General features: G+C 36.0%; 1 protein-coding gene and 1 long non-coding RNA gene across 15 annotated transcripts in view; both read right to left on the bottom strand.

The window, feature by feature from the left end:
• MGAT4C (MGAT4 family member C) overlaps positions 1-20,223 on the bottom strand; it is a 731,126-nt gene extending 710,903 nt beyond the window's left edge. For 11 of the 13 annotated variants that reach the window (XM_085024832.1, XM_085024824.1, XM_085024827.1 and 8 more), the window contains exon 1: positions 19,914-20,223. The gene's annotated coding sequence lies outside the window, so the exon portion shown is untranslated. 13 annotated transcript variants of the gene reach the window in all.
• The window catches only part of LOC146403595 (uncharacterized), a 97,607-nt gene continuing 86,355 nt past the window's right edge, over positions 16,329-27,580 (bottom strand). Inside the window, exon 3 of one of the 2 annotated variants that reach the window (XR_014845495.1) lies at positions 16,329-19,866. This is a non-coding gene — a long non-coding RNA (uncharacterized LOC146403595). Of the gene's footprint in view, positions 19,867-19,913; positions 20,129-27,580 lie in introns of those variants that run through there. The other variant, XR_014845494.1, reaches the window with a different exon arrangement.

Below are 27,580 nucleotides of genomic sequence, written 5' to 3'. Positions count from 1 at the left end.
CATATTGTCAACACTGAACTCTACTTCAGTCCAATTACTTGATATCAAACACAAAAATCACATATATAAGGGTGCTATAAGTAGTGAGGCTATAATTAAACTAATGTTAACAGAAAAAAATGGCTAATCTCGGAATTCTTTTGAAGAGTCTTCCTGGTAAGAAAAAAATATAAAAATACTCAAGAGAAAGGAACTATGAAACAGGGGTCAAATTATCTTTCAAGAAGAAAAGCGATAAAATATTTTGAATATACAAGAAATATTTCTATGATCTATCTGATATATGTACTAATCAGTCAACAACAACAACAAAAATCGATTAGAAGAATCTCTAGGGAATTACAACTGTAGATGTATTTTACACATTTATCTACAGATATAAGAATAAAACAAATGTGGGGTTTTGGATGAAGAACAGAGGTATGTTCGATGCAGAAATGATGTAAACACCAAAGTTGTAGGAAAGAATGTAAAGAAAGCAGGAGATATGCATATTCCTCACCTTTTTTTGATAATAGCTTACATCAAAACATGAAACTTAGAAATATTTTTTAAATTATTATATTTAAATTGGCTAAATTCATTTTATTATTATTATTATGATTTTTGTTTTTAGGGCCACACATGTGGCATATGGAAGTTCCAAGGATAGGGGTCAAGTTCAAGCTGCAGCTGCCAGCCTGCCTAAGCCACAGCCACAGCAGCACAGGCTCCTAGCCATGTCTGTGGCTACACCACAGCTCACAGCAATGCTGCCATACCTTAACCCACTAAGCGAGGCCAGGGATTGAACCCACATGCTGTCGGTTACTAGTTGGATTCATTACCACTGAGGCACAACTGGAACTCCTAGACTAGATTTTTTAAAGAGAAAGATTTTCACACTGGATTTCAAAGTATCCTAATTCTCTGCTGTATATAAGAGATAAACCTGAAACAAAATGATTCACAAAGATGTTTTAATATGTACAGAGACATAGGCAACTCATACATAAAAAAGCAAAGTCCACTATATTAATAATAAACAAGGGTGAATTCAGGCCAAAAAGTATTAACAGCGACAAATCAGGGCTCTTTGTAACATTAAAGGGTACAAGTAACACTGTAGATAAAATAGTTATGAGCATCTACATATCAAATAAGCACTTGAAAATGAATAAACAAATCCATAGGGATAAAAGGAGAAAAAGAAACACATTAGTAGAAAATAATTAATTTCGCTTCTCTGGACCCGTAACATATCAAAGGGATACAGAATACTAAAAGATATAAATTATATATAGTTTTAATAAACTATAGAGCTGAGTCACAAATGCATCATCTCTGGCTCCAGAGATTAAGCTCTTTACCAGCGGTCTATATTGTGATACTAGAGTGCCTCTCGAAGAGGAGATGAAAAACCTCTTTTCTGATTACAATAAGAAACAAGAAAATAATGGTTGCTGGAGGTTTAAGAAAAAAAACAAACAAACTCTTGAAATAATTTTCTGGGAGAAGAGCAGACTATATTAATGAGGAGGTTAGTGTGATGGGCATTAATGCTAAGAGCCTTCTCCAGGTCAACTGGAATGATACAGGGGTACATCCAAGTGCAGAAAGAGAGTCAGCCAGGACCTAGAAGATCTATTCAGATCATCAGTCTTTCTCCTCGCTCTGTGACTCCGGGTGCTTCATCCTACCATACTGCTCTCTGCGAAGTGCCTTGTTCTGTCCCATTTGCACACAGCCAACTAATGGCTGCCAGATTCCTGCTATAATTGACTTCCCAGTTTAGACACCAAATTAAGATTGGTTAGGGTTTCTATAACCCTACTCAGGATTCCTTGGAAAGAGAATCTAACTGGTATAGTTTAAGTCATGAGGTTATAGTTATCCCATCGCAATAGGGAAGAATGAATCTGACTCCGTGTTATATCTGTTCTTTTTCCTTCACTTTTACTTTAGCCTTTGTCCTCTGTCACTTGTGCACAGTCATCCTGGATCCCTTTTGCAAAAGGATGTTGTGTATAACCTGAAATATGTAAGGTGTTTTCTCTTAAGGTTATGACCTTTAAGAGTATTACATTTTAGATAAAAAGCAAAACAGAGAATAATATTTGTTTGGTTAGATATCCATAGGAACATCATGACCTGACTTACATGGACAGTTACAAAAACAAAGGATTTCCAAACTAAGAAGACTGTAACAACTAAATACACCCCTACTACCTATCCCTTTTCTTGTATAAAAGCAGCCTGAATTCTGACTGAGGAGAGATGGTTCTTTGAGACACTAGTCTGACGGCTTCTTGGTCTGCTGGCTTTCCGATTAGAAGTCAATATTCCTTTGCCCTACCAGTTCCTCTCTTGATTTATTGGCCTGTCCTGTGAAGAGCCTAATGAGCTTGGACTCAGTAGCTTCATGCTAATCTGGTGGGATATGTAGGGCAGGACCAGCTGAAAAATAAATGCCTGCAATTGAGAGAGTCCAAAATTCTATTGGAAGGATCAGTCCCATTTTGCACACATGGTAATTAAAGTTATTTACCCCAATTCAATTTAAAAATTATACCCAAAGTTTTCTTGATATATCCATGCCTTCAGTAATGTCATAACAATTATTTTTGTTTAAATGGTGCCTACAAAATGAAAGCAAAGAGAAAATGTCCTTTTACCCATAGCAGCTCACTGCATTTTTCATCCATGGAATGTAAGGACCATAATGAAAAGAATCCCATAGAGAAGGGATGGGGGATATTCTTTCAAATCTCAACTAAATGTTAACTTTGTAGTTTTATAATTTTAGCCAATATTTATTTTTTTCTAAACTATAAAGCACAAGCAAATTACTATTTCAGTTTAGAAAGCAAAATTCCAAAGCTAAGCAAGGAACTCTTTAGTTATCTTTGTTATTAATCCTCTATATTTCTATGGTAACTGAGAGAATATGGTACTTAATGTTTTAGAAAATCAGTTCAAATTTTTAACAGATGGCAAAATTGAATATTATATTTTATAGAATTAAAAAGTCATGGTAATACATTAAAAGATACAAGACATTTATTTTTATTTATTGGAGAACTGCTTTAGTATGAGACCACTTCCCAAAATAGTTTCACTTGACTCAAAAAAATATTGGGCCATTTTACTAGCAGAAAGATATGAGGTTGCTTTTACAGCATCCATGAGAATAATGATGGAAAACAAATATTTAATGGATCCAAAATCTGTGTTACTGGTGCAATCATAGACATGTTCCAAAAGTTTCAAAATGGGAAAAAATTTGCATTCTTTTAAATAACACAGGCACTATTTTTTCTTTACATTTTCTTGTATAAATATTCTACAGTGTTACATGTAAAAAGAAGTTTCTATCGGATATTGAACATTAAACTACCACATTAGAATCAAAGGAAAGAAATCATGACTAGAAATCCAGCAGATTTAGACAGAGTTGAAGTTGTAGCAATGAATGGAACCTCCCAGTCTGAGCAAATACAGAACAAAAACAGAAAGGAAGACAAACAATAAAAGTTAGAGGAATGCATACTTAGAAGATGAACAAAAAGAAAAGTAGCCCAGAAAAAAGCACATTTCTCAAGCTTAAACCAATAGAAAGTGTGGCAGTAAACCATATGTTTGCTTTTCTGACTCACTGTGTGTAGCAGAAATAAAATTCATTTAAAAGTCAAATAAATTGTGCTTCATATCCAAGCCACCTATTTCAAAATAAAAAATATGAATTAAGAGAGTGTTCCATGGAGTTCCTGTCGTGGTTCAGTAGAAAAGAATCCGATTAGGAACCACGAGGTTGCAGGTTTGATCCCTGCCCTCGCTCAGTGGGTTAAGAATCCGGCGTTGCCGTGAGCTACAATGTAGGTCGCACAAGTGGCTTGGATCTGGCATTGCTGTGGATGTGGTGTAGGTCATCAGCTGTAGCTTCAAGTAGACCGCTAGCCTGGGAACCTCCATATGCCAAAGGTGTAGCCCTAAAAATAAAAAAATAATAATAAATAAATAAATAACCCACAAAAAACAAAAACCCAAAAACCAAAAAACAAAAAAAGAGAGCGTTCCATGTCAATTAATCACAAATAAATGAAATAGAAATATCATCTTGAAGTATAAGCCTTCTAGAAAGACTTGCAAGCCTCCGAGACATTGGAAAATTTTGAGGATGACAGGAACCACAGAGATAATCAGACTAACCCATAGTCATCCGACGTGATTTGGAAATTGATACCTAAAACAACTGATACCTAAACTGTTTTCATTAATTCAGCAAACTCTGAATATCAAAACTTAAACACCTCTCATGAAGTAATTCCTGGCAGAAGATAAGATGAAGCATAAAACATTATAGAAATAGAGAAAAATGCATTTAAGTGGAAAATCTGTTATAAACAAAAAGGTTTAATAAAGCTAATTATCTACAGATCTTTTATTTCTATAATAGTTTATTCCATGAGAAAATATTAAAACTTTTACTTTTTTCTATCTTAAACAGAAATCTTATAAGAAAGATCATAAAAAATGAGTCCGCATATTTGTCATTTATATTGCTATTTTGAGATACATTTAATATGTAAAGCAAGTAAATAAGATTGTTTATATTTAAAACATATACTCTATGCTTTCAGGCTAGAATATATCATTATGCATTACCTTAATATACTTCTATATACACATTTTTTAGATTACTTAGTTTTGGTTCATTCACAGTTTTTAAAAAAGGAATCCTGAAAATTTCAACATATGGTAAATTGCTTTGAACATTAATTAGTTTCCAAATTCACATTCATACTATGAGTAGAGATCTTAGAAAAATAAACACAGTCTTTACTTTTTGGGAAAAAACAACACTAAAAAGTAAACCTGGAAACAATCTATATGTACACTATTTGGTTACGGTAAATAAAATTTGGTATATCCAAGAGTGAGATACTAGTTGGCAATGAAAGGGAGCTGCAAAAATAGATGAACCTCAAAAATAGTGTCCTAAGTGAAAAAAGCCAGACATAGAAGAGTACATATTGCCTGATTCTATTTCTATGAAATGTCCAGAAAAACAAAATATAAAGAGACAGAAAACAGAGGTTGCCTTGACTTGGGGTAAGAAACGAGAGTGCCTCTAAAGAGACACAAGATGTCTCTTTATGGTGATGGTAATGTTCTAAAAAAATGGACCACACCAACAGTAAAGGTGCTGAAAGCAACTGAGCCAGGCACTTAAAACTGATGAATTTTATGGTATATACATTACATATCAATAAAGCTGTTTCCCAAAAAATGGTTATAACCACATTTGCTTTTAATGTATTAAAATAAAAAGGAAAATATCTTCCCCTCCAAAAAAGTATACTCATAGGAAAGCACGAATCTCAATTTTGCTTGTATGAATTTGTAGAAGTATCAGATGTGATGCATGATGGTAGTTTTTAAATAATATGTGAGACTGTTTAAAGTCTCCATCTGTCTGATTAGCCCAACTACCACCTGAAATAAAGGATGGTTACAAGTACCAGCAATATATGACCTGCAAAATACTTCCTCAATGATAATATTCCAACAAATACCTTATGACCTATATATCCTGCCGAACCTCTAAAAGCAACTCCCAAATAACTACTAGATCTTGCCATTTTTAAACATTCCTACAATTTTAAAATATTTTGAAGAATTGAGTAACTATTCCAAATAAATCCAGTTAAATACAAAACAACAAACTTTCCATAAGACTTTGAAAGTTTGATATGTGTCCACTCAAGCATTGATAACAATTCCATTCAATCATAGAAACATTATATTTTATCCTTGCTGTTCTTAGTATATTGCAGAAAAAATTATCAAGTACATTTATAACTTAGAAGTAATTTCAGTGACCCTCAGATAAGAATGAGGCTGCAATAATTGTTCTGACATTAATTATGTTTTTGATGCACAAATGTTTTGTTCTTTTGTTTGCTTTGTAATTGTTGTTGCTTTCCTGGAAAAAGAAAATTGATCATTTTCTTGTCTGAATGCTGACTTATCTGTTTTATTACAGAGCTTGAAAGAAGCTTAAGGTAACACTTCAACAGCAATCTCACAATACCTTCACTATTTTTATTTGTTTCTCTTACCCAAAGACAGAAACACTAGATAAAGGGAATGACAAAGCATGTTTACATATGTATCTATGGTTCTTTATCTGTCTAATGAGAAAATGCATAGAGAAATATACTTCAGAAATGATCCTTTAATAAGCAATGAAATGGCTTATAGCTGAATTTTGCCTCATGAATGTATAAAGAAATAACATTCTAGTGTATAGTATATGTTACACATACTTCTATGTTTATATCTATGCCTTTCAGTGGCCAGAACCCCCTGACCCTGTTAGGCATGGGCCTGAGCCTCAGTCTCTCCTTGTCTATTCCATATCTCTGTGTCTGTATCAGACTGTCTGTGCTTATCTGCCTGTCTATTCCTCCATATCTCTCTGTGGTATGCTTCTTGCTGCCTGTCAGTTTGCCTGTCCCTATGTTTTGGTCTGACCATCCCTGTCCCACTGCCATTTTGTATCTGTCAGTCTGTCTCTACACTTCTTTATCTGTCAGCCTGTACTTGCTTGCTTATCTGTTGGGTTGTATGTATTTCTTTGTAGGTATGTCTGTCTATCCATGATTCTATATGTCTGTATGTACACATGGGCAAATTAAGATTTTTTTTTTTTTGTCTTTTTGCCATTTCTTGGGCTGCTTCCGTGGCATATGGAGGTTCCCAAGGCTAGGGGTCTAATCAGAGCTGTAGCTGCCAGCCTACACCAGAGCCACAGCAACGCAGGATCCGAGCCGCATCTGCAACCTACACCACAGCTCACAGCAACACCAGATTGTTAACCTGATGAGCAAGGGCAGGGATCGAACCCATAACCTCATGGTTCCAAGTCGGATTTGGTAACCACTGCGCCACAACGGGAACTCCTAAGATGTTTCTTTCAGTGTAGATTTAGTCTATAAATCTAGACCCTTTCAGTCTATGTGGGTATTTAGCAAAGGTTAAACAGATAGTTATAAGGGGCCACAAAATGAAAACAGGATTGCAGATAATGATCAATAAAACTGTTCTCAATGTCAGTGGAGAATACATAATAATGTAAACACTTCAGAGAATTACCTTTATGGTATAGCCCAGTTCCCAGCATTATTCTTAATACCTAGCCCACCACCATCCTCATTGACAACACAGAAACAATTATCTTCTTTTCAATGATAATCTTCATTCCCTCATGTAAATTCCACCAATTCTCCTAAAGATTTTCCTTTTCCTAGAATATCCTCAATTTTGACCTCACAAGGATAATCCAAAAGAGAAAAATATCCCTGGTAGATCTTTTTTTAAAAAAAAAAAATCACTTGAATTATTTTGTGAGAAATAACACCAAGTAACACCAAGTAAAAGGAGTGTGGGAGAAATTCGTAAGATAACACAGGGTGGGATTTAATGCTCTAACTCCTAATATTTCAGGGTCTATTTACTAATGAGAAGATGCTTCTCAATATTATGCCTGTGAACAAAAGATCTGATTTTCCAGTCATTTGTGGGTAATTCTTGGGGGAAAAAACACAAACACACATGACACCTGCAGACATGCACACAAATACATTCGCACCCACATACACATTCCTACACCATATTCGTCTTAAAGATAAGTAAACACCTTTTTCAGGGACTAAATATAAATTTATAAAAAGAAAAATAACTCTAAAATATCAGAATGCCTGTACTTATCCAGCAGTCCTAAGGATAATATGCAAAAAAATTTACTTTAGTTTTTCTCTACAATAACCAAGAACCCACCAGAGCCTAAGATAACAGGGTCCATTACAATGATTTCCTAAACTAAAATAGTGTTTAAGGTTCTTCACATATAAAAGCATATATTTTAATTACTAGAAACTATAATTAAAAAACTGAAACTAAGACTGGTTATTTAAATTGATTGACAACCTTCCATTTTATGATGATTATATTTCTTTATTAGAAATAAAAACATTTGGATTAAGATGGCAGAAAGAAGGACTGGAGCTCAACTTCTCTCCTAAAAACAACAAAATCCACAACTAAAGACTGAGCACTCTTCATCCAAATGGACTGGAAACCTTAGTAAAGATATCCTACTCCAGAAGAAAAAGAGGAGGACACAAAAAGAGGTAGGAGGGGCAATTTCACAATATAAACAACCCCATACCTCCTGGGTGGGAAGCCCCACAGACTGGAAACTAACTGGTTCAGAGAGACTCACCTACAGGAGTGAGAGTTCTGAGCCCCACATCAAAATCTCATGTGTGGGGATGTGGCACAGGGAGAAAGAGCCCCTGGAGCATCTGTCAGTGAAGTCCAGTGGGGCTTGTGCGCAGGAACTCCACAGGACTGGGGGAAACAGAGACCCCATTCTTAAAAGGTACACACAGACTTTCACGTGCACTGGGTCCCAGGGCAAAGCAAAGTCTCTTTGGGAATCTGGGTGAAACCTGACTGCAGCTTTTGGAGGACATCCTGGGAAAAGAGGGGTGAACGTGGCTTGTTCTGAAGGAAGGACATTGAAAGCAAAGCTCTCAGGAATATTCAGCAGCCTTGACTTTCTCTGGAGGTGGCCATTTTGGGAAAATATGGCCCCACCCATCAGTCAGCTGCTGAGAAGCCCCAGGGCAAACAAAAACCCAGGTGGGATCACAGGTCACCCCCCACCCAGTAAACAGGCTACCTAAAGACCCTTCAGGCACACAGCTGACTCTAATCCCATCCAGAGAATAAGCTCCACCCACAAGAGGGATTAGAATCCGCTCCACCTCCCATCAGGAAGCCTACAGCAAGCCCCCCATAGCGACTTCAGCCACAAGGGGGCAGACATCAGAAGTAAGAGAGGCTACAACTCTATTACCTATAAAAAGGTCACCACACCAAAAACCTATAAAAATGAAAAGACAGAGAACTATAACTCAGATGAGAAAGAAAGGAAAACCCCCAGAAAATCAGCTAAGCAATGAGGAGATTCTCAGCCTCCAGGAAAAAGACTTTGGAATGTTGATGCTGAAGATGATGCAAGACATTGGAAATAAACTGGAGGCAAAGATGGATAACTTACAGGAAACACTGACCAAAGAGGTACAAGATATAAAACGTAAATAAGAAGAGATGCAAAATACAATAACTGAAAATAAAAAATTAACTAGAAGCAGCTAACAGCAGAACACAGGAGGCAGAAGAATGAATAAGCGAGGTAGGGACAGATAAGGGGAAATTATGGATGCGGAACACAAAAGAGAAAAAAGATTGAAAACAAATGAAGAGAGTCTCAGAGATCTCTGGGACAACGTTAAATGCACCAACATCCGTATTATAGGAGTGCCAGAAGGAGAAGAGAGAGAGAGAAGGAGACAGAAAAAATATTCCAAGAGATAATAGCCAAAAACTTCCCCCACATGGGAAAGGAATCACTCCCTCAAATCCAGGAAGCACAACGAGTACCTTAGAAAATAAACCCAAGGAGGAACACCCTGAAACACATATTAATCAAACTGACCAAAATTAAAGACAAAGAGAAAATCTTGAAAGCAGCTAGGGAAAAGAGACAAATAACACACAAGGGAACCCCAAAAATGCTATCGGCAGATTTTTCAGCTGAAACTCTACAGGCCAGAAGGGAGTGGCATGATATACTTAATGTAATGAAAGGAAATAACCTCCAACCAAGATTACTCTACCCAACAAGGCTCTTATTTAGATTTGAAGGACAAATCAAAACCTTCACAGATAAGCAAAAGCTGAGAGAATTCAGCAACACTAAACCTGGTCTCTCTTTAGTATTTAAAACATATACTAAAGGAACGTCTATAGGCAGAAAAGAACAAGAGAAGGAAAGAAAAAAGAGCAGCAACAGCAAATCCAAGGCAATTAATAAAATGGCAATAAAACATACATATCAATAATTACCTTCAATGTGAATGGACTAAACATCCCAACCAAAAGACATAGACTTGTTGAATGGATACAAAAACAAGACCCATATATATGCTGTCTTCAAGAGACCCACTTCACTTCTAAAGACACATACAAAGTGAAAGTGAGAGGATGGAAGAAAATATTTCATGCAAATGGAGATCAAAAGAAAGCTGGAGTAGCAATACTCATATCAGACAAACTAGACTTTAAAATGAAGAATATTTTAAGGGACAAAGGAGGACATTACATAATGATCAAAGGATCAATCCAAGAAGAAGATATAACAATTTTAAATATCTATGCACCCAACACAGTTTCACCACAATATGTAAGGCAACCGCTAACAACCTTAAAAGGACAAATCGACAATAACACAGTCATAGTGGGGGACTTTAACACCCCACTTACACCAATGGACAGATCATCCAGACAGAAAAATCAATAAGGAAACACAGGCCCTGAATGAAGCATTAAACCAGATGGATTCATAGATATTCATAGGACATTCCAACCAGAAGTAACAGAATACACATTCTTCTCAAGTGCACATGGAACATTCTCTAAGACTGCTCATATCCTGGGCTACAAATCCAATCTCAGTAACATTAAGAAAACTGAAATCATACCAAGCATCTTTTCTGACCACAACACTATACGACTGGAAATCAACAATAAGAAAAAAACTGCAAAAAGCACAAACACATGGAGACTCAACAACATGCTACTCAACAACCCATGGATCACTAAAGAAATCAAAGAGGAAGTTAAAAAATACCTAGCAGCAAATGACAACGAAGATACCACACTCCAAAACCTATGGGATGCAGCAAAAGCCATTCTAACAGGAAAGTTTATAGCAATACAAGCCCACCTCAGGAAACAAGAAAAAGCTCAACTAAACAACCTAACTTTACATCTAAAGCAGCTTGAGAGAGAAGAACAGACAAGACCTAAAGTTAGTAGAAGGAAAGAAATCATAAAGATCAGAGCAGAAATCAAAATGAAATAGAATTGAAGAAAACCATAGAAAAGATCAATGAAACGAAAAGCTGGTTCTTTGAAAAGATCAACAAAATTGATAAACCCCTAGCCAGACTTATCAAGCAAAAAAGAGAGAGGACTCAATTCAATAAAATTAGAAATGAAAAAGGAGAAGTAACAATGGACATCACAGAAATACAAAGGATCATAAGAGACTACTATATGCAACTATATGCCAATAAAATGGAAAAGCTAGAAGAAATGGACAAATTCTTAGAAAAGTACCAGATGGCTTCACAGGAGAATTCTATCAAACATTTAGAGAAAAGCTAACACCTCTCCTTCTGAAACTATGTCAAAAAATTGCAGAGGAAGGGACATTCTCAAACATATTGTACCAGGCCATCATCACCCTGATACCAAAACCAGACTAAGATACCACAAAAAAAAAAAAAAAAAAAAAAAAACTACAGGCCAATTTCACTGACGAACACTGATGCAAAAATCCTCAACAAAATACTAGCAGACTGCATCCAACAATACATTAAAAGGATTGTACATCATGATCAAGTGGGATTTATCCCAAGGATGCAAGGCTTCTTCAATATCCGCAAAGCCATCAGTGTGATACACCACATTAACAAACTGAAGAATAAAAACCATATGATCCTCTCAATAGACGCACAAAAATCCTTTGACAAAATCCAACACCCATTTCTGATAAAAACCCTTAAGAAAGTGGGGATAACAGGAACCTACCTCACATAATAAAGGCCATTTATGACAAACCCACTGCGAACATCATTCTCAATGGTGAAAAGCTGAACGAATTCCTGCTGAGATGAGGAACAAGACAAGGATGTCTGCTCTCACCACTACTCTTCAACAGAGTTCTAGAAGTCCTAGCCACAGCAATCAGAGAAGTAAAAGAAATAAAAGGAATCCAAAGTGGAAAGGAAGAAGTAAAACTATCATGATTTGCAGATAACATGATACTATACCTAGAGAATCCTAAAGACTCTACCAGAAAACTGTTAGAACTCATCCACAAATTTGGAAAAGTCACAGGATACAAAATCAATACACAGAAATCAGAGGCATTTCTATACACCAACAATGAAAGAGCAGAAAGAGACATTAGGGAAGCAATCCCGTTTACCACTGCATCCAAAAGAATAAAATACCTAGGACTAAACCTACCTAAAGAGACAAAAGACCTGTACTCTGAAAATTATAAGACACTGATGAAAGAAATCAAAGATGACACAAATAGATGGAAAGACATTCCATGCTCTTGGAATGGAAGAGTTAATATTATCAAAGTCACCATCCTACCCAAGGCAATCTACAGATTCAATGCAATCCCTATCAAATTACCAAGGACATTTTTCACACAACCTGAACAAAATATTTTAAAGTTTGTTTGGAAGTACAACAGACCCAAAATAGCCAAAGACATCCTGAAAAGGAAAAATGGAGCTGGAGGAATCAGACTCCTGGACTTCAGACTATACTACAAAGCAACAATCATCAAAACTGCATGGTACTGGCACAAAGACAGAAATATAGATCAGTTGATCAGGATAGAATGCCCAGAATTAAACCCACACACCTACAGCCAACTAATCTATGACAATGGAGGCAAGAATATACAATGGAGAAAGGACAGCTTGTTCAATAAGTGGTGCTGGGAAAACTGGACAGCCACATGCAAAAAAAATGAAATTAGAACACTCCCTAACACCATACACAAAAAATAAACTCCAAATGGATTAAAGACCTAGATATAAGACCAGACATTATAAAACTCCTAGAGGAAAACATAGGCCAAACACACTCACATAAACCACAGCAACATCTTCTCAAATCCACCTCTTAAGAGTATTGACAATAAAAACAAAAATAAACAAATGGGAGCTAATCAAACTTAAAAGTTTCTGCACAGCAAAGGAAACCCTAAACAAAATGAAAAGACAACCCACAGAATGGGAGAAAATCTTTGCAAATGAATCAACTGACAAGGGATTGATCTCTAAAATTTATAAACACCTTCTGCAAATCCATACCAAAAAAAAACAAACAACCCCATAAAAAAATGGGCAGAAGATCTAAATAGATAGTTTTCCAAAGAAGATATATAGATGGCCGAGAAACACATGAAAAGATGTTCAACATCACTCATGATTAGAGAAATGCAAATCAAAACCACGATGAGGTACCATCTTACTCCAGCCAGAATGGCCATCATCAAAAAGTCTACAAACAAGAAGTGCTAGACAGGGAGTGGAGAAAAAGGAACCCTATGACACTGTTGGTGGGATTGTAAATTGGTGCAACCACTGTGGAAAGCAGAACGGAGATGCCTCAGAAAACTAAAAATAGAACTACCATTTGATCCAGCAATCCCACTTCTTGGCACCTATCCAGAGGAAACCATGACTCACAAAGACACATGTACTCCGATGTTCACTGCAGCACTATTTACAATAGCCAAGACATGGAAACAACCTAAATGTCCATCGACAGAGGAGTGGATCAAAAAGATGTGGAACATATACACAATGGAATATTACTCAGCCATTAAAAAGAACAAAATACTGGCATTCTTAGCAACATGGATGGACCTAGAAATTATCATGCTAAGTGAGGTCAGCCATACAATGAGACAGCAACATCAAATGCTTTCACTGACATGTGGAATCTGATAAAAGGACAGATGGAACTTCTTTGCAGAACAGATGCTGACTCACAGACACTGAAAAACTTACGGTCTCCGGAGGAGACAGTTTGGGGGTGGGGGGATGTGCTTGGGCTGTGGGATGGAAATCCTGTGAAATCAGATTGTTATGATCATTATACAACTATAGATGTGATAAATTCATTTGAGCAATAAAAAAATAAAGTTTTTAAAAAAGAAAGAAAGAAAAACATCTGACAATATCACAGGGATTCAGTTGTGCAAATGAAGGGACAAAAGAAAAATTTATTTATGAAGTAGGTCAACTGTACTTACATCACATGGGAGTGCTGGCCTATTTTTCTTTTCAAAGATGTTCTACCAATTCAAATTTGGCTAGAAAAAAATGATTCAGTTCTACATAAATACTGAAGGCATATCAGATGTATTGATGAAATTAAAAAGGACAACCTAGATATTCACACAGTACACAACATATGCTTCTTAGAATTAAAGCAGAATTGCCACCTGGCAAAGTTTTCACTCAAACAGGGCCTTGTACAAACATTCAAATCTAACTACCTGTTGATACTGTTAAAAATGACTGGAAATAATGGAGTATTTATATCCAGTTGTCAGTTTGTTTTTTCATGGATTTCCCCACACAACATGAATTATTAAATTAAGCATAACACATTTTACATGTGAAATTAAATGTGAAATCCCTGTGAGTTTCAAAATTACACCATTTGGTCTTTTTGTTTGGAATATCTTTAGCCCACAGAATGTACTCCACAAGTATAAACTGCTATTGTTATTCTATATATTTCCAAATGCCATTCTAACATTAGACTTTAAAGGGCCCTTCAAGAGTGAAGGTAAAATACACTGAATCAAAATACTCTACACTACATTTTGATACTGGGAAGAATTTTAGCAGAAGAAACAGGCCAATTTATATTCTCAGGCTAAAAATCATTTGTAAAGTAGACCATCTCATGCAACAACATGGAAGTTGAGGACTATACTTTGACCAAACTTTGCATGGTTTTAAAAGATCTTTCATGTTCTAGAATAGGGGTTGGCAAACTCATGCTTATGGTCAAATATGGCCCCTGGAATATTTGTTTTATTGTTTTTTTGTTGTTTTGTTTTGTTCTACATTTTTTAAAGGTGAATAAGGAGAAGGAGAGAAGGAGGAAGAATATGTGATGGAAATATCATGAGGTCCAAAAAAAATCTAAAATGTTTATTGTACTAATTTTCAAGGGCTGCCATTAAAAAGTAACACTGACTGGGTGGCTTAAGCAATAGAATTCACAGAATTTCTTTCCTCTCACAATTTTGGAAGTTAGAAGTTGACATCAAGCATGAGGAGGGTTAGTTTCTTCTGGGGCTTCTCTTCTTGGCTGTTAGATGAATGTCCTTTCCTGGTGTCTTTACATGGTTTTCCTTCTTTGTGTAAGGACACCAGTCATAGTGAATGAGGACTCATTTTAATAATCTCATTTTAACGTAATTATCTCTCTAAAAATCCTATTTCCAAATACAGTCACATTCTAAGGTACTAAGCGTTAGGACTTCCGCATGTGAATTTTAGGGAGAGACAATTCAGTCCATAACTTTTATTGGTAGGCCTTTCATAGAAGAAAACCTCTACTTTAGTAAGCTGAGGAGGGTGTATCTGCCACAGTGAACCAGTATTTTCCTTTTTTTTTTATCATTTGTTTGTCAATACGCAACAAACACAAGGAGAAAAGCACCAAGCTTAAAGGTATCTACTTTCCCATTGAATTTGCTTAGGGAAAAAAGCCTCAAGGGATTATGGCTAAATTGTTTGAGGTTATGTCAAAGGAGCAGGGCTTAGTAAATAAGAATATTTACCTGGAGGTAGAAGAAGAACACAGGTAAGCACAAATATGGGACCCCCCCACCCCACCTCAAAGGTAGTCTGATAATTAAACTGGATACAGTATCCATAGTGGGCCTGGAGACAGTGATGTCTTAAGAAGAAGAGTAATACTTATTATCATTTCTGAGTATAGTTGACCCTTGAACAACTTCAGAGCCGGGGTAATCAAACGACCCTCTAAGCAATTGAAAAATCTGCATATAACGTACAGTCAAGCCTTCTTTATACATTACTCCATATCCTCAGTTCCACATCCTTGGATTCAATACACCTTGGATTACGTGGTACTGTACTATTTACTATTTTTAAAAAAAATCTGTATATAAGTGGGCCTGTGTTGTTCAAGGATCAACTGTGCTTATATGAACAAGCCCCTATGATACTATTTTATAACATCTTGCCACTTATTATTACCCCTCCACACACACTTGTACAAATTACAAAACTAGTTGGAATGAGAATATAGATTCTAATCTCCTCAATTCCAAAATTGGGACTCAAACAACAACAGAACAAGAACTTCAAAGCTCTTTTGGAAAACAAAGTTAGATGCCTAAGCTGAGTCTCCTTATTAGTGAGTGGGTAAATGAATAGATTTGAAATAGGACTGGCACTGACAACAGACAATGACAAAAAAAAGAAGAAGAAGAAGAAAAAAGAATGGCTTTTCAGTAGATAATTGCTTTTGTGTCCACATTTTGATTTAGTTAGAATCTGCTAGATGCTATCCTATAATGCACTTTGAAAATAATTATTTGGTGGTTCCCTTTTATAAAAATTTTTGTATATCTGTTTATTTTTATTTTATTCGAGTATAGTTGACTTACAATGTTGTGCACATCTATTTTCAAATTCCACTACCAAGATACTGAGTTATGCGTAATTTCCCTCCCCATATAACTCAGAATATTAAAGTAGGTTTTCTGTAAATGCTTAACTCAATATAAAATGTATCTGAGAAATTCAGACTCGGTATTTTTCAGCAGGCCTGTCACCTAAAGAAAGTAATGTCTGTCTTGGATTTGCATACTATTTTTGTAAAGATTCAAACTCACACTTAAGGTCAACATCTGGCTGGATTTAACATTTGCATTTGACAGTTTCACTCTCATTAAAAAATGTTTAGCATTTTTTCAAAGCCAAAGCTGTCTTATTTTAATACACGTTTTCCTATATTTGCTTTGTTCCTTGAGGGGTGGATGTATATGCTTGAACTACCCTGTGCAGTTGGAATTTGAGGCCTTCTCACTGGACCAGTCACTAGCAAAATAAAACACAAATGAAAGGGGCAAAGGGCACATTATAATGAGCAAGAGGTTTTACTGTTTTTTCTTCTATTTCCGTATCCTTTGGGAGAAGGGAAAAGTGAGAAAATAAGATATACCTCTATCTGCTTTCCCTGGTAGTTATAGTCTTTAATTTAGCTATTTGAAAGCCGTGGAGAATATGCCAACTAATTTCTCAAGCTAACATTTAAATTCCAGTTTTATCTATGCATGGATAATACTTTGCTAATTCTATGTATTACTTTAGTGCCAAGTAATAACTACATACTAAACATATTATTTTTATTACTAAAACTGTAAACAAATGTATCTATGATATTACATGTTTATACATTCACACACATGCATCGCTGAAGAAAGAGTCGGGGTGATTTCAAATGGAATACTGTATAGGAAAGTATGATAAAATATGTTCAAAACCAGGTACTGTTTATTGAGCATATATTATGCACAAACGATGCGTTTGTCACTTCATGTGCATGATCTTTACCACCCATGAGACTCTAAAAAGCAGATGCCGCTATCACCATTAAACTGCTGGTGGGATAGAGGTATGGAGGAGATAATTAAGCTTCACAAAGTTGCTTAACAGATTTAAACCTAGTTTGTCTTGCTCCCAATGCAAAGTTCTGTCTGCAATGACAGACATATAAAACTAAGTTAAGGGAGAATTTGGTAACAATCAGATGATTAGTCTGGGGTCCTCAGTAAGTTGAATGCACATTATTGGCTGAATATAGGACCTTTCATGCCTTACATGCACATAAGTAGATACTAAAGAGGCAGGCTTAATTGCCTTCCTCTGTGGGCACCAATTAGAAATCTTGAAATATTAATAAACTGGCTGATTTGGGAGAAATATCATTATGTGTTTTCTGCCTACATGTTGCTTTTAAGCATTAAACATATCATGGGCAGTCAATAAATATTAAAAATTTAACAGCAACTAATGAAATGAAATTATGGTAATATATTTCACAATGAACTCACCATAAGATGAAGTAAAACAAGCTTTAGCACTAGACCTGGAAGCTGAGCAGTTTTAGTTAGTGGGATAAGTGAATGAACCCTCTAGTGAGGCAAGACACTGTCATGGGATCGTGGTAGGAAAAGCTGATAGAAGGTTAGAGCAATAAAAAAATTTTTGCAACCTGAAAACTGATAATATCCTTCCTGATTTTCATATGTGTTCTATTTATCTAACGTCGAAAATGTAAATTAAAGGAAATATTACTAAGCTGCTATCATTTCCTTCCCATGTCCAGACATGAAGTGAATACATCCAATTATCTATTGGTATTATCTTACTATAAAAGAACATAAAATATGCTCCCTGAAGTTATTCCTTTTTTTCCCCTAATGTGCCCTCTTTTGCCCAGTCTGAGATTTTTAGAAGAGCCAGTTGTGATAATAATAAAAAAGGATGTTAAATCGCTTTATCCTTTGGCATTCATAACTCATTGAATTGTAAAACTTGAGGCTCTCAGGAGTATATGCAGTTTCAGAAAGCACACTACTGTAGATTTAAATTAAAGCTACAAGTTACTGGGGAGAAACCAGGCTGGAAGCAAGCTCACTTTTTTCCTTAAGTGAGTGGAGGGAAAATGTTCCATAAAGGAGAGAAAAAGCTTGTGAAATGGAGGAATCCATAGGGAAACCTTAATTTAAGCCCCTGTTCCTTAATTCTTGCAAAATTTATGAAAAAAGAAGCACTTAAAAGTACTCTTGAAGGACTCTATTCTCCTTCCTCTTTTCCATTTTTTGCTTTTTACAGTCCCTCTGAGGATAAGAGAGAATGCACTTAAAGTTCCTATTTGGGTGACTCAGTCCTTCTTCTCCATCTCCTTCATTCTTCTAATAGTCTCTCGGATGCTCTGAAGAAATTAGAACACATTTCACAAGTGCTCTTGTGAACCTCAGCCACCATTTCCTCTCCCGACTCTGTGATTAACCATTGACGGGTCCACAGATTCTGTCTTCCAGTCCCAGTCCGGCAGCACAGACACCATGCTCCCGGTCACACGTACTGATTATTCTCCCTATCCTAACAGTCATTTCTGACATACAAGAACAGGTAGGTTCCACTGAGTCTACTCACTCACACAACAGTAAAATCCTTGGAGGCATCAAAAGTCCTATATCATATTTTAAATTATTGCTTCAGTTTTCACAAACCGTGACTGCACATGCTTTGCTTTCTGTCCCACAGGACTTCTCACTCTGACACAGAACAACCCCCTACGAAGAATCTTCAACTTTCAGGAAACATGCACAGAAGCCACCCCTCCTGTTCTAATACATCAGAGACATCATAAGCTAAATTCCAGCTTAGGATAAGGTTTTCTTTATTTTTATTGGTCCTATGAATGTTCAGAAGTTTGTCAACTTTTAACATTTTACTTTGCTAAATAGTTATGTCTTCTACAGATGTGTTCAGGTTTTTGCGTCACAGAATAAAGTTGAACGGCATGTCTTTACAGTATGTACATTTAACTAATAAAACTGTGGCAATTTATTTAAGTGAGATTCTTTGGAACTCAAAAATAAAGAGCTGCAAAGCCAACAAAGTACACTGATACAATATTCTGTCAAAGACTCCTACTGGAGTTTCTTTAAATATATTTGTCATTCAGGTATCATAAACATCAATGACACCAATATTAACAGCAGCATTTGAGACAAAGTTTTGTATTTGAGAAGACAGGGAGAAAATATCATGGTTATATAAAAATATTAAAACACATATAAGATGAAGTGAGTTTCCAAAGTCTGTATTTGCCTTCATTATACATTGCAGCTACCAAAAAAATCCTTAAGAGAATTAATATGAACGTATGATAATGCAGCTTGCAGCACGGTTTTGTTTTGGTTTCCTTTTTTGCTGATAATGCAAGTCAAACTATATCCTACTAACCTTCAGTAAAGGAATCAGATTATTCACCTACAAACATGCAGCAATAAGGTGCCATTCTTTAATCAATACCAACCACTTAACATCTTTCTCTGTTTTACAGGTTTGGATCCCCAGCTCATTAGATCATTACCTGAAAAATAACGGAGAGGGTAATGAATTGAGAAAATAACTACGTACCTTCAGAGAAAACCTGCCCGATAACAATAATCCATTAGAAAACTGGCAATATCCTCTGATCTATTGCCCGCAAAGCTATGACTTGATGGAGAGTTTCATTCCCTGGGCTCAGTTCTCCAGAAGAAAATCAGCACAATTTAAATATTTCTTGGAATGTGACAGCTCTCTAGATCCCCGGTTGCATTCTGTTCCCCAGGGATGGCAATCTGGTGTTCCTGTGTGCATAGAGCAGTAAAGATGAATTGAATATGCTTGAGATAAATTAGGAATGGCTAAGTTAAAATTGTCTCTGCTCCAGACTCTCTCATCTGCAGTCTGTAAGCCTGTTTTTCTGTGAAAAAGCTAGATGGCAGACTGCCTCAGTAAGTTCTTCTTAAGCGACACAGAGCATTTTCAATGAAGAAAAATTCTCCCATTATCTAAGCTAATGTGACTGCTGCTAAATCTAGTTTTTAAAGTGTCTACTGGCATGAAATTCATTTTCACTATTGCTTTCTTTCAAACTGCAGTCTAGAATCCATACTATCATGCTATATACATTTCTATCTGAGAAACATTTAAAGTTTTCAGCTAACATATTAAATCATATCCCTTTTTGCAGTTTTAACATCATTTATGTATAGGAAATTTCCTCTTTACATCTTCAAGCGGTTTTATTGCATCTTATAATATATAGAGCATTTTGTTTTAAATTGCAGTACCTCAATACAAATAATTGTATTCCTACTAATAATTACTTATTATAATGCAGTACTATACGAAGTGTATCAATTTAAACTATAGTTTAAAATGAGGAGTTATATAAAAGTAAACAAGGAGAATCTAGATTCCTAATATGTGGCCGCAGACATAAATACTGACTCTGAATATCCTTCTGGTTTCATAAATTATTCCCTTCTAAATAAAAACAAGTCATTTTAAAATTCTATTTCAGGGAATAATATGTAGCGATACAACACTCTTCCCCTAAACTAGAAAATTATTTGAGATATTTAATAGTATTCTGGATTTGAAACTTAGAACACTATTTAGAATATTGGAAACACATAGAACAGGAAGAAGTGTTATCAAAGTTTTCAGTTCCATTTCTTTATTTGGATTATCTATAGGAAACAGTGTTTATATCTTCAGGAAGAGTATTTTAAAAAGCATTGGGGAAATAACTATTAAAAAAATTAAATAAATAAATAAATATAAAAAAATAAAAAATAAAAAGCATCATAATCCATGCGTATATCTACATCTTAAAAAATGCTGGCTAAAATACCCGATTTTACCTTTCTATACCTTTCCACATGGCATGCTATAATGTTCCATGTCTAATTATTTGATGGATAATCACCACAAGATTCCACAACAAGAAGGGATATATACATTGTGAGGGAGGCAATGACAATAAAATCACCTGGCAGGCAACAGAAAAAGCAAATGAAAATTTTTATTTTTCCTCCATCCACCCTGTAGCTATAGCTGATCACTTTACTCAGGAAGGTGGGGAGAAAAAAAAAAAAAGGAGAAGCAGAACAAAACACCACATAGCAAATGCCTCCAGCCCTTCTCCTCTTCACAAGTCTCAACTGTTGCTGGGGGAAAACAGAGAGAAATTCGAAAGAAGTAGCTTGAGCAAACCAGTAGGGGACTATAGTTATCCAGCAGATGTTCAAAGACCATGAGAGAAAAGCAGGAGAGAAGGAGGAGAGGAAAGGGAGGAGGAAAGAAAGGAAGAGTGCTGTTTATCCCTCCCAATTGCCATTTAAAAAAACACCAAGGCGTTTAGCGTTGGATATACATAAAGCAAATGAAAAAAAAAGATTTAAGTTAATATATCTAAGAAGTAATAAGAGTCGATGGAAAATCCTACTACATTGCATAAATGTACACTGAGCATCCCAGCTTATGTAACAGATAATTACTATAGGCACACACTTTAAGAATTTAAGATATCTATCTTTTACTAATACTGCATTGCAGTGATAAATTCAGAACTATGCAATTTACACATGAGTGATACCTAAACTATTCTTGAAGTATTAGTAAGTGTCTCTTGTAGGAAGTAACATTTAGAAAAGGCCAAGTAAGCCTTGGTTAATAGGATAAGGAACTCTCCAGGCAATGAGAACAAAGCCCCAAGGGAAATATGCATACCGCATTTGGACAAGTGAAGTAGTTCGGTAGGGCTCGACATAGAGTGAGGTGTGAAGGGCATGCAGAAAAATGTGTCTGAAGAGATAACGAGAGTTTATGGTATATAAAGGAGCGTAGACTTTATCTCTGAGGGATCCTAATTGGGAAAGATTTATGGAAGGATCACTCTTTTTCTTTTTTTTTTTTTTTTTTTTTTTTTTGTCTTTTTAGGGCCATACCCACAGCATACGAGTTTCCCAGGCTACAGGTCGAATCAGAGCTGCAGGGCCCAGCCCACGCCACAGCCACATCAAAGCCAAAACCGAGCCACGTCTATGGCCTACACCACAGCTCATGGCAACGCCGGATCCTTAACCCACTGAGCGAGGCCAGGGATCAAACCTGCATCCTCATTCTGACTAGAATACTAGCCAGATTCTTTTTTGCTGAGCCATGACAGAACCCTAAAAGATAACTCTTCACGTCATGCTAGTCAGATGAAAAGTATGACCATCACCTAGTTAGCCAAGCTAGATACAGAGAAATCATAATCTTAACCCCTTATTCCTTATACCTCTAATATCTAGTTTGTTATCCATTAGTTCTACCCTCTTTAAATATCTTTTGCTATTTATAACTTTTATGTTATTATCTCTAGGTTTCATCAACTCTTACCAAAATAAGGGCAAGAATCCTTTTATGTGATTTTCCTGTTTCAAGTAACTTTGTCCATCAATACCTCTTACATAGCTGCCAGTTCACTTCCTAAAGTAAGCATATACATCACTCTCCTGCTTACAATAACTTATTTACTCAACATCACCTGAAGAATAATGCCCCAAATCCTTAAAATGATCTGGAAGTGTTGGCTCAAAAACTCAGGAGCTTCCCAGGTGGAATCTGAAAGTGACTCCCTATACACAGAGGGCAAAGAGAGATGGGAGAAAGAGGCAGACTGCCACAGATCGCTAGGGGGCAGGTTTAACAAGCAAGAGACCTTACAAGTGAGACTTGTCTTGGCAGCTGCAAGACAGTAGATCTCTGCAACATGAAGCTTTCAAGTGTACAGAAGCCCTAACCATGTTCAGTCAGAGGTACTGTCCAGATGATTCTACAACCCATTGCTCTCTCCAAGCTGTGTCCTTGAAAGTAGGTCCCACTGTGGGAACAGTGGGCAGAACGTAAATTTCAAAGACAGGGATGGGTGAGGAGCCACTAATTGCTGGGGTCCAGCTCATAGGTCAACTGAGTGGTACATCCTCGAAGTGACCTTTTCCAATAGCAAGATCTGACACATAGCTTTCTCAAGAGACTCTCAGCCTGATCGACAGCAACCTAAAGAAAACAAGACTCATATACCACATTATTGGATTTGACCTAGAAATCTTCTATGCATGCTTCCTCTTTTACCTAAATTTTTCACTGTGTGAACTATGTGGCTAGAAAACTCCTTTATATCATGGAATGTTATTGTTAGATATTATTTTCTCTTTCAAAGCATCCTGATTTCCCTTAGTCAATCAATTGTGTCCTCAGAGCTAATGCTTATCTCTGATGTGATGGTTTGGTCACCACCTCAGTGAAGGCAGATCCCTTTTGGAATACTTTCTTCCTTCCCTCCCCTTCTCCTATCTTCTCTCTCCCTTCCTCAATGATGTACTCCTGTTTGTCATTCTCCATAGGCCTGTCTATGTCTTTAGAGTTGGATATGGATATTTTATTCTCAGTTCTTCTGCCATCTGCTTTTTTCCTGATATTTTCATTTATATCCTTCTACTTATTTTCACTGTTTCTCTATTTTTCCTTCCCCTTCCCATTTATTCTTAAATACCTATTTCTTTTTCTACTTCCATTCTCTTGACTCTTCTGAAGTATTTCTCCATTTCTCCCCTATCCTCCTTCTTTCTAATCCTCTGCTATTTTAAAAAATATCTTGAAACTAGAAATATTCTAAATTTTTCTCCAACCGATAGACTCTCATTTTCATATTCTCTTCAATTAACATGATGCAAAACTAAGCCGTGGAACAAAATTCAATTTGATTTGCATTGCATAGCTGTGATGTAGGTCTACATATAAATTGACTTTTTAACTTTTTTTCTAGTTGAATACATGGTTCTCTGCAAACTCTACTGTAAAATACTTTTATCCCCAAGTTACAATTTCAATTAAAATATTAAAAAGCCTAAATTTACAGCAAAATTAATTTTACAATTTATAGATTTACTCCTCTTGCTACTCTATAGGATTTTTTTTTTAAATGATTCATTATTTTTAGTGTGATTTTATAACATCTGTAGCAGTCTAAACTGTGGCTTATGTTACAAGAAAATCAGCTCCACATTTATAAATGTTTAAATTTAATAACTTATTTATCCTTAAAAAAATTACTAGGATGGCTGACCTTACAACATGGGGAATGTTGCAACAGGATAAAATTAAGAAATAATAAACACAGACATAGTATCTTATTTATTAATAAAACAAGCAAGTCTAGCAGATATTATCTACTAGAAAGATTTTGGATCTCTTTTTAACTGACAGTATTATATGGAGGGAAACAGATTTACATTATAACATATAATAAATATTTAACTTAGGAATAAATTTAACCAATAAGGAAAAAGACATGCACACTAAAAGCTATAAGAAGAAGCACATCAATGGAAAGACATCTTGTGTACATGGATTGGTATACTTAATTTTGTGAATATGGCAATACTACCAAAAGCAATCTATAGATTCTATGTAATCCCTGTCAAAATTTCATTGGCATTTCCATTAGCAAATAGAAAAATCTACCCTGAAATTCATATAAAAATTCAAGGGACCTTGAATAGCCAAAACAGTCTTGAAAATAAAAATCAAAATTGGAGATCTCATGTATTCTAATTTCAAAGCCTACTACATGGAGCTCCTATTGTGGTGCAACAGAAACAAATCCGACTAGGAACCATGAGGTTGCAGGTTCGATCCCTGGCCTCACTCAGTGGGTTAAGTATCCAGCATTGCCATGAGATGTGGCTTAGGTTGCAGATGCAGCTTGGATCCTGCATTGCTGTGGCTGTGGTGTAGGCCGGCGCTACAGCTCCGATTCAGTCCCTAGCCTGGGAACCTCCACATGCCATGAATGTGGCCCTAAAAAAACGAACAAATGAAAAAACTTCCTATAAAGCCGGTCATCAGAATAGCACAGTACTGGTATAAAGTCAGACATTAGAACAGTAGAATAGCATATACAGCACAGAAATATACTCTCACGTATATGATCAAAAGAGGAGTATCATTATTATCATTATCATTACTGGGTTTTTTTTGTTTTTTTTTTTTGGCTTTTTATGGCCACACAATAGCATATGCAAGTTGCCAGGCTAGGGGTCAAATCAGAGATACAGCTGCTGGCCTACACCACAGCAACATGGGATCCAAGCCACATCTGCAATCTACGCCACAGCTCACAGGAATGCCAGTTCCTTAACCGAGTTAGGCTAGATCAAACCGGAATCCTCATGGATAGTAGTTGGTTTTGTTTCTGCTGTGCCACAGTGGGAACTCCTGATGAAAAGATTTTTGACAAGTGTACCTAGATCATTCCACAAAGAAAAGAAATTCTTTATGGAAGGAAAGTTGCCATCTTTTTTAACAGATGGTGTTGGGAAAACTAGATGTCCACATGCAAAAGAATGAAGAGGAGCAAATATCGTATACCATTTACAAAAATTAACTCAAAATGGGTCAAATGCATAAATGTAAAAACCATGGCTATAAACCTCTCAGAAAAAAAACTTAGGGGGGAGCTTCATGATATTGGATTAGTCAGTGATTTCTCAGATATGATTCTGAAAGCATCCGAAGGAAAGTTGAAAAAACAGATAAATTGGACTCACCAAAATTTAAAATTCTGTGCATCAAATCACACAATCGGATTTCTCATCATGGCACAGTGGAAACGAATCCGACTAGGAACCATGAGGTTGTGGGTTTGATCTCTAGCCTCACTCAGTGGGTTAAGGATCTGGCATTGCCATGAGGTGTGGTGTAGGTTGCAGATGCGGCTTGGATCTGGCGTTGCTGTGGCTCTGGCGTTGGCTGGCGGCTACAGCTCAGATTCGCCAGTTTAGCCTGGGAACCTCCATGTGCCATGGGTGTGGCCCTCAAAAGACAAAAGAAAAAAAAAATCATACAATCAACAGGAAATAAAAACAACTCATGTAATGGTAGAAAATATTTGTAAATCATTTATCTGGTAAGAGGTTAATATACAGAATACAGAAAACAAACTTCTACTTCTCAAAAAAAGTATACAACAGAACTAAAAAATTAGGGAAAGACCTTGAATAGACATTTCTCTAAAAAAGATATGCAGTCAATAAGCACATGAAAAGATGTTTAACATCATTAATCATTAAGGAAATGTAAATCAAAGCCACAATGAGATAGTGCCTTACACGCTTTGAGGTGGCTACCATCAGAAAAACAGAAATAACAAGTGTCAGGAAGAATATAGAGAAATTAAAATCCTTGTGCACTGCTAATATGGATGTAAAATGATGCAACAGCTATGAAAACAGTATGGCAGATCTTTAAAAAATTAAAAATAGAATTACCATATCATCTATCATTTTATTTCTGGATATATACCCAAAAGAACTTAAAGGGACGCAAACAGCTATGTGTGCACTCATATTCATAGGAGCATTACTCAAAATAGCCCAGAGATTGAAGCAATCCAAGTACCCATCAAAAGATGGATAAACAAAATGTTCACACACACACACACACACACAGTGGGATATTAATCAGACATAAAGGGGAGGACATCCTAACACATGCTTTAACATGGATGAACTCTGAAGACATTATACTAAGTGAAATGAGGCAGGCACAAAAGAAAACATTCTGTATGATTCTACTTATGTGGGATTCCTAAATTAGTCAAATTCATTGAGATAGAAAGTAGAATGATGGCTGTTAGACACTGAGGGAATTAGGAGTCATAATTTAACAGGTATGGAGTTTCAGTGTGGGAAAAGAAAAATTCTGGAGATGAACAGTGGTGACGATTGTATAATGTGATTATACTAATACCACTGAAGTGCACACTTAAAATAGTTCAAGTGTATGCTCTGTATATTTTACTACAATCAAAAAGTCCCAAAACAAACACTGGATGTCATTGATCACTGATGGGAAAAAAGAAAGAAAAGAAAAGAACAAACCAGAGGTGAAACATTCTAAACATTTTCCTAAGTGTAGGCCAACTTATTGCTAGAATCAAAGCATTGAACATACGTGCTGTATTGTGTGTGACAAAGTAAATAATATGAAGAAACATGTCATGTTTCTGAGTTTTGAGATACCTGCTGTTATTATTTATTACCATTTCATCTTAAAATAACAGAATTTAAAAGCATTAAGTTTCCTGGGTCAATAATGTAGCTGTCTAAACATAAGTTGTTTTGCTTCTTTTAACATGAAAGAGTTATGCATTCACTGTAGAAGCATCTGAATATAAAGAACAAAATGCATAAATTCCACCATTG

The sequence above is a fragment of the Sus scrofa genome, chromosome 5 (genome assembly GCF_054392235.1).
Source record: "Sus scrofa isolate SSC_HxYL_T2T_F1_AM1 chromosome 5, Sscrofa_HxYL_maternal_Yorkshire_Landrace_v2.0, whole genome shotgun sequence".
NCBI lineage: Eukaryota > Metazoa > Chordata > Mammalia > Artiodactyla > Suidae > Sus > Sus scrofa.
The sequence above is the reverse complement of the archived record's forward strand: the minus strand, read 5'-3'. Positions and strand labels throughout refer to the sequence as shown.